General features: G+C 35.2%; 1 pseudogene; it reads right to left on the reverse strand.

The window, feature by feature from the left end:
• Window positions 1–399: 399 nt before the first annotated feature.
• Window positions 400–6,846, reverse strand: LOC102602670 (protein OBERON 2-like; annotated as a pseudogene).
• Between the last annotated feature and the right edge of the window lie 1,949 nt (window positions 6,847–8,795).

Raw genomic sequence — 8,795 nt, forward strand, 5'->3', positions numbered from 1 at the left:
GTCTAAGGCCTCTGCCAGTTTACCTTATGGGTTGCTTATCTCACGAATCCGGGTGGACCGACTAGTGGACCTCTCCATGTTCAAACCCATTGAGATCAATGTTAGTTATGATTCTCACACTTTTTCTAGTATGAGGTATGTGTAGGTTGGAAACAAATGGGTGAAAAAGGACTCCGTCCAAGCCAGGGCTGATACTTCCAAGCCAACTAAGATCTCTGCAGAGTCAGCTTCTCTCCTACTTCAGGATTTCGATGAACTCAAAACTCTCATCCTTGTTGTGGAAAGCGGCCTGGAGACTCTTCAAGATGCTGTTGAGAAGGTCTTTCGCCTTGAGAAAGATACCAGTACAAAGGTAGGAAGCTACAAATTGCAATGACAAGGATAAATTATGAAGGGATCTCAACTGTCAACAAGTTGATCAAGCAGGTCAACTCTCTCAAGAGCGGAGTTAGCTCTTCTAACAATGATCTTGCTATCTCTGTCCAGAACTCCTACTCTTGTCGTTCCAAAAATGTGGAATGCTACTACAATTCCTTCTGTGGGTAGGTCATCAACACCCTCAAGCACTTCTTGGGTGAACACTAGGCTTCTGCTTTTATTTTGCGACTCCTGAACAATCCCAAATCACTTTGACAGAAAGCAATCAAGTCAGGGGGAGCTGTATAGCTTAAAGACAGGGGGAGTTATAAAGAATCAATCACAACTAAAAATATATCAGGGAAGTCTCACTATTTTTTTAAGCTTATGCAAACTGTGAATTCGTTGTTATTATCAAGAAGGGGGAGATTGTTAGCTCCACATGATCGAGTAATTTTAATAATGAAAACCTAACCGACTTATGACTTGTTGCAGGAAAGGAAATTCAAAAAGAAACTAGTCAAGCATACAACACCTAAAGAATGAAAGAGACAATCTGCTCATCAATCAAGGGATACAGAATATATTCAAAATGGCGAGTCAAGCATACAACACCTAAAGAAGGAAAGAGACAATCTACACATCAATCAAGAGATAGATTCAAGATAACGAGATCAGCCAAGATTCAAGACTACAAGGAAATCATTAAAGGAATAAATCGAAATCAAGGGATACATTCAAGATAACGAGATCAGCCAAGGTTCAAGACCACAAGGAGATCATCAAACAAAGAAATAAATTGATTTTCTCAAGCACATATCTGATATGGACATGACTCAGTAATCAATCAAAATAAATCAAGGACTCAATCTAAGATCCTTGATTCAAACACCCTTGGGTTTCCTTAAAAGAGAAGTCCTCCAAACTATATAAACCTCTCTTAGCCATAGTTGTGAAGTACGCACTTCACTGAAATTGTATTGTTGTCTTCTGTTGTCTTTCATAAAAGCATTGTATTCTCGTGAGTATACAACTGAAACAGAATAGAGAAAGAAGAAACTGAGTGAAAGTTATACGAGTAGAGGTTGTGTCAAGTAGAAGTTCTGATTTACACATCAGACAGGATTTACAGTCGATATACTTTGTACTGCCCAAGTTCTCTTCAAGCTCTTAAGGAAACCCTTGAAACCCAAGGGGACTGGAAGTAGGCACCATAACGGTGTTTCGAACAAGTATAAAAACTCTTTGCATTGTTTACTTACTCATTTACTATTACTCGATATTTGTGCTACTAACTTGCATGTAAATCGACTGACCACTACAGGAAGTCGACTAAGGGAATTTTAATTCCCCCTCCCCCCCCTCTTTACTTTCAGTATGTAGCTTGAAATTTATGTACAGCCGCCATAACTCGCATTAGTAGTTTGTTATATTGTGGTATGTATGATGGACATTATAAAAGAGATTTATTGTATGCGCAACTAATGTTTATTAAATATTAATGCATATGGTCATTGGGTCAAGTGGGAGAATGTAAGAATTATTTCTTACTTATGGCCCAAGTTTACTTGTTACCCAAGTAATACCATAAATAATATTTAATAAAGAATAGATCTCGTCCATACATTTGTTACTTGATAGACATACCAGATTAAGTATTAACATCTATAAATTGGTCCTCCCTCCACCCATTAGGGTTACCACATATTCTCTACAATAATTTCATCACTGAGAGTTGTGGTAACGTAAGGCTAGGTCAAGAAGGTAGAAACCAATTTACGGCTAATGCTAATGCTTTTCTCTGTGATGATGTCTTTCGCATCAGGTATGTGCCCCTAACGATCTCTATGTAAGATTATCGTGTTCAAGATCCTAATATTATACATTAAAGTATTTAATCTTACAGGATTCGCTATGATTCCATTAGAGTTTAGAGGGGAACGGAGTGTTTGGTTCAAAGATGAATTGACTACAGGGAATGAGAAGAGGAAAGATTTTATAATACCACATGAGAGTCTGAGAAGATAAGAGCAGATACGATGAATTTGAAGAGAGAACAAACAAAACAAGTAATATTTATTTTGTTGATTGATTTTCCTTTCTAACAAAGGTGAACCCAGGATTTGAAGATGAACGGTGCACTACCAATGGCTAATGCACGTTAGTTAAAGCATATCACCAGATGTCGATTCGTATGATAACTTTATTAAACATAAAAATATAAACTAATGTACTAACGTATAAATATGAATTTAATGACTCTAGCTACCATATAAAGTTTTCTTTGTAAAGTGGTGGTTTTGAACTTCACTTTGCACGAGGTCGCAAGTTTGAAACTAGCCATCAGATAGGCCCAGGTGTCATATCTTTACAGGTTCCACTGATGGTTATGTTTCTTCATATGGTCATTGGTCCATCAAAAGTAAAACACAAACACTTAGTGCAATGATCACAGAATGAAGGATCAACTTCTCTGTAATAAGAGGTTTGCACCATGGAGTAGGCCTTATTTCCATTTTGCAGGCAAGGGGATATCTCTTGTATTATAGCTTCATTCACTTGTTGTCCTCTAAATTAGTCTCTTTCTCAATAGAATATTTTTCCATAATCTAGTGAAATGAATGAAGAGAGAAGAATGAAATCATGAAACGGAAACTTAATGCATCTATTCTTTTTTTGTCTCTCTTAACATGACACAGATCTATTATGTTTCCAAAATTCTAGAGCTTCTTCATCAAGTATCACTACAAGCTTTGTTCTATGTCACCTAGAGTAAGGCGAAAGTATTTGGCTCAGCTTCCAACCAGAAACAATATTGTATTTGCTAAGTCTTCTAGGTCTTTGGAGGATCACAATGATGTACCATGTACACCTAAGACAGGTATACATTGTACAACGGTCCCGACCAAACGGTTCGTTAAAATAGGTCCCATCAGATTCTTGTGATAACATCTGAAGTTTCCATCAGTGCAGGATGTCACATACCCTACCGGTGGAAAATAATCCTTTTAAGGACAATCCCAATTTGTTTATCACGAACTGCACAGTCTGTGTGAGTCCAATGAGATCGAACACGAGTCGCAGCCAATCCACCAGCAAGTATGCACTTCAAAATCAAATTTGTGGCTGATTACACACATGTATAGACTGCAGAAACCCTTGCTGTTAATGCATATCTCACAGTAGCAATCATCAGCCGGCAACTGGCTTTGGCATGCTATATTCCGACATATCTTGTACACGAAAACCTCAATCAAGGAAGTCTGAGAAACTTAGATGTAAGAATGCCTGAATACCGGCATTATTTGTGACAAAATAAAATTCAACAAAAATAATTATTGTAAATGTAATGATCATATTGTATAAATAGTAATGCAATGAATCAGTGTTTTATATATGATGTATATCTATGTATAAAAAATATATACATATATCCATATGCATTGTTTATACAATACATTATATGAAGGATACTCTCACTTATACATTATGATATATACTCAAAAAGTTCAATAGATACATGAAGTATAAGTTGACTATATATGAAGTATACACTGACTATTCAATATTGAGCAACTCAAAATCATCTATAAACAGTCCCAAATTTTATACATATGCAATCATCTAGATGTTTCGAGTCTTTTGATATATAATTTGTTCAAAACCATTCACGGCTGCAGTACGTCGAATATTATTATTTTAAAAAAAAGAATTATTGATGGATAGGTAATATACCTCCTACTGATAGTCGTATTATATAGAATGTCATTGTATGTGACAGTTCCTCCGACATTTTTTTGCAATCTTCCTCCCAATATATTTAACAAAGTTGTTTTCCCATTGCCAGAAGGTCTCATTAAGGCAAGAATATCACCCTTCCGGTTATACCCATGAGTATCCGCTTGTAATTGTCATGCACAAACTGGGAAGCTACCTTTAATACAATTGCCTTGACAGGATTGTTGGAGGAAACTTGGCTAATCTTCACCTGCACTCAATATCCGCGATGAAGAATCTGAGATTGGAAAAAGTAGAAGAAGAAGAAGTTGAAGTGGAAGAAGAAAAATTCCCGCATCAAATTAAACTGGTTCCGGCTAGTGATATTGTGACGATGGGAAATAGTTCTGGCAAGAGATTGATCATTGTGACTTAATGCATTTGATGCTTATGCGTGACTTACTTGTTAATTGTGATTGAAGTACTTGTTGCGTGTAACTGAACTACTTGACATTGAGATTGACTTATTTGATTCGTTTGATTGTTGAATTGTGAAGATTGAACTGCGAATATTGAGCCTTGTGAGTTGTTTATTATAGAACTGGTAGGTTGGGCTGAATTCTGTGCAAGTTATAGTTTGAGGAGGTTTGGTTGGAGTGTAAGGGGTATTCAATTTCTAGCTAGATGTCTTGTTTATTAGGTTGTGTGTTGGGTACCGTGTTGTTGGTACTTATCCATTGCTTCTACACTTGTGTAGGTTCCGAGCCCGGACTCGTGTGATCTCTTTCTCCTTCTTTTGATTTCAAGGTTTGTCAAGGATGTGAAGAGGTAGTTGTTCGTCACCTCGGCGGGATCTCTTTTTTCTTTTCTTTATACTTTTAGAAACAAAGATTGAGACTTATACCTATTTCTTAATTCCGCACTTTATGTATTCAGTGGTTTATACACGTGACAATTAGATTTTGAGGATTTTAATAGAATGAATAAGTTTATTGCCTTTGTCTTGTTCTTGCTTTACTGGTTTCCACATCTCTTTCGTTCTCGTTGGATTGAGGTTGACTTGTCATATTGGGAATAAACAAGTGTCATCATGTCCATTTTTGGGTCGTGCCAGAAGCTTTTACAAAATGTAATAAAATGCAAATCATGTGAAGAAATATTCAAAAACTTTTATTCTCATGAAAGTTGTATTACTCCCTCCGTTTCATACTAGTTGTCTACTTTATTATAAACAATTGTCCCAAATTACTTATCAATTATCAAATCAAAAGAAATTAATTAAAAGTTTCTAACCCCATGAGTTAATATTTTTTGAAAGCCTAAATTACATGTTTATAAGTCTCAAAAAGTTCATTTTTGAAAGGAGTGAATAAAGGGTAAATTAGTAAAATTACTCATTTTATATATGATATTTTAAGGGGCATGTAGACAAAAAAGTGGACAACTAATTAATATGAAACATAGGAAGTACCTCTAAAACAGAAACTTACTTTAAATTTAAAACAATTTGTTTTTAAGCTATATTTAGAATATATTATTGCAATATACACCTAACATAATACATAGATAATTGAATGGTTTCATATTTAATAATTTGTTAAATTTGTGAAGCTATACTGTCGAAGAGAAAAAAATATACATATTATTAGTTGAAGACTATATGCATTTAACTAAAATTATAATTAGTTGAAGATTAGATATATCTAATTTAAATTATAATAACTAAAATTAAAACTTATCAATGACTAAAAGTACTCTTAATGTTTCCATAAATTATTTTATAGCAAAAAATTGATTCACAGTAACATGGTCATTTGCACTTTTTCTCCTATTTAGTATTCATCTTTAATTATATCTTTCATAAATTATTATTTTTATGAGACATAAATTTATATTTTCAGATCATAATATCCCAAAAGTTATGTTTCGCATTACTTCAATTTCAAAAATACAACCTATTTGAAAGGCAAAAGCTGCACGAGCTTTATCTCATCTAGTACTAATAGAATGAAGAACAACAGTTAACTAGGAACTAAGGGAATAAAGAAAGGATAACTAGAAGGACTACCGAAGGATGTGGTGAAATGGATTGAGCTGCTCCTCACTTACTCAGAGGTTTCGGGTTTGAGCTTGGGAGCAATTTCCCCCGACTGGGGCATTACTCGGGGTGAATCCAAAATAGTCTTATACACTCGTAAGGATCTCTTGTATTTTAGACAAGAGTGCTTGTGAGGGTTCCCCGGTTCAATTGTCATCGCTTTGATATGGACGCGAACCATGATCTTGAAGTTTCATCTTCTCGACAAGGTATTGCTTCTCAGCTTCAGCCTCATTAAGACGTTGTTGTAGGTATCTGTTGGCGTAGTCGTCTTCAGATTCCTCCAACTTTGAAAAAGCAATCATCTGCAACCTGTCAACTTCTCGTCTTGCTTCATCAGCCTTAAGCTGGAACATATCCGCCTCGGCTTGTTTAAGCCTAACAATGCTGTCTAGTTCATCTAACTGTTGCCTTTTCTGCTGCCTCTCCAGTTTCAGTTGTGCAACTTCCTTAGCTTTTTCCTCTAGTTCATTGTCACAAACCTCGAGAGCTATACGAGCTTTCTTTAGCATTCTCATCTTTTCATCAGCCACCAATTCCATTTTCTGCATTTCCTCTTGTACCACTTGGGCGATTCGGTCGCATGCCTCCTGGGGTGGCACCAGGCTACTGCTATTTCCAGCCTCAGAGTTCTTTGGTGAATCCATATCAAGCTCTTCACACAAAGAGTACATGAATCAATACAAGCAGAAATCATTCTTCAAAAATACACAGCAGATAACATTAAGGGTTAAGTTATAAGGTTGGTATTGATATGAATCACATTTAAAAACGTAAATGGTAGAGACAAGTGTCACGGACTTAGACTCCATGCCTAAGTGGTATGATGAAGTGGCGGGTCATGACACAAGACTCATCAATTTAATAACTCTAATGATCATTATTATTATTACAAGACCAAACACATAGAAATAATTTGTATCGATGGCAATGAGGACTCAAACCCAAGATCTCTAACTACACTCTAGGAATTCATTAACTTGAGGTCTGCAATAATTAAATTAGGGAATGAGAATAAACATAAATGTAAATTGTTGTCCCTTCCATAAACACGCGTGCACCAAAAAAGAACAGAAACTGGATTGATCTATTCTATGGTGAAGCATCAAAAGCGTAACCGCACACTTACATGATCTTACGTGGTAAAGGAGGTTAGCTCAGGGAAAGAAGCTTAGTAAGAGCAAGCTACAACAAACACAAAGGAAAGGTGCGCTTCAGGATTATATAAATAATGTGAAGATATAGATGAAGTTGAATAGAAGAGCTTGTCCCACCCATGAGTAAATATTAATAGTAGCCTCATTTGATCGTACATCCTTCTTGGTATATCCAGTTAATAAGTAGGAGCATGAACTGAAACATTATGGGGATACAAATCATTAGCACTGCATAAAAACATTCCCCCTAGAGTAGCAGTTAATACGAATAAGAGAAACACTGTTATACTAGCCATTTATGTGCGTTCAATGAATTATACGGATAGAGGAATACAAGGAGTTAAACAAAGTAAAATAAGATATTGAAGGATTTCGTTGAAATTGGAAATTTCCTGAAAAGCTAATCATAGGTTCTTCTCTCCATCGGAACAATAGGGCCGTTATGCTCATTACTAAACTTGTTGAAGAGATGAAATATAACCAAGGTATATCTTTTCCCCCTAGAGTAGCAGTTAATACGAATAAGAGAAACACTGTTATACTAGCCATTTATGTGCGTTCAATGAATTATACGGATAGAGGAATACAAGGAGTTAAACAAAGTAAAATAAGATATTGAAGGATTTCGTTGAAATTGGAAATTTCCTGAAAAGCTAATCATAGGTTCTTCTCTCCATCGGAACATTATATTAGGACTGTTATGCTCATTACTAAACTTGTTAAAGAAATGAAATATAAACAAGGTATATCTTTTTTATCAGACATTGAATCGATCTTGTCCTTTTTATGTGCATGATTTCCATATTTGTCCATTGTCTATGACTCTAGTGTGCAGGATATCATGTAGTCTGAATCCTTTTGATATCACAGAAAATGGGGATAAATAAAAATCACAACAGGAAAGTGAAGACACTATGGAGCTCCCAAATCAGACTAAGAAACGAGAACCGATGAGTCGTAGAACAGTTTATTATCAAGGAACATGAAAAACATTAGAGGCAGGAAGCAAGTAATTACAACGAAGGCGACCTTGGAATTTAAACAGAAAACAATTATGAGAAAAGAATCAAAGCATTTGAAAATCAAATTTGATAAGCTAGGTGCTGCTAGTAGGGGTGACAATTTCAGCTCATATTAATGAAATGAGTCTATTTTATCCATATTTAATAGCTTGGATTACTCATATTTTAATTGGGTAAATATGAGCTTCAAGCTATTTTAAAAGTCTCTACAAATATAATCAAAATGGGTAAAATATGAGTATCTGACTCATAATAGATCACTTAGTTTTCACTTCCACTCAAAAATCTTAATTGTGCTAAAAAATAAAAAATTTAATATTAATTTTCAAACATTCAATTAATTTTCAAACTTAATGGAAAAACAGTTTTTTTCTGTTTTTGGAAAACAAAAAAAAATTTAGGGGTAGGTTGGTGGAAGGTGGGAGGGGAGGTGGGGGGGTGTAC

The sequence above is a fragment of the Solanum tuberosum genome, unplaced genomic scaffold (assembly GCF_000226075.1).
Source record: "Solanum tuberosum cultivar DM 1-3 516 R44 unplaced genomic scaffold, SolTub_3.0 scf00033, whole genome shotgun sequence".
NCBI classification, from domain to species: Eukaryota; Viridiplantae; Streptophyta; class Magnoliopsida; order Solanales; family Solanaceae; genus Solanum; species Solanum tuberosum.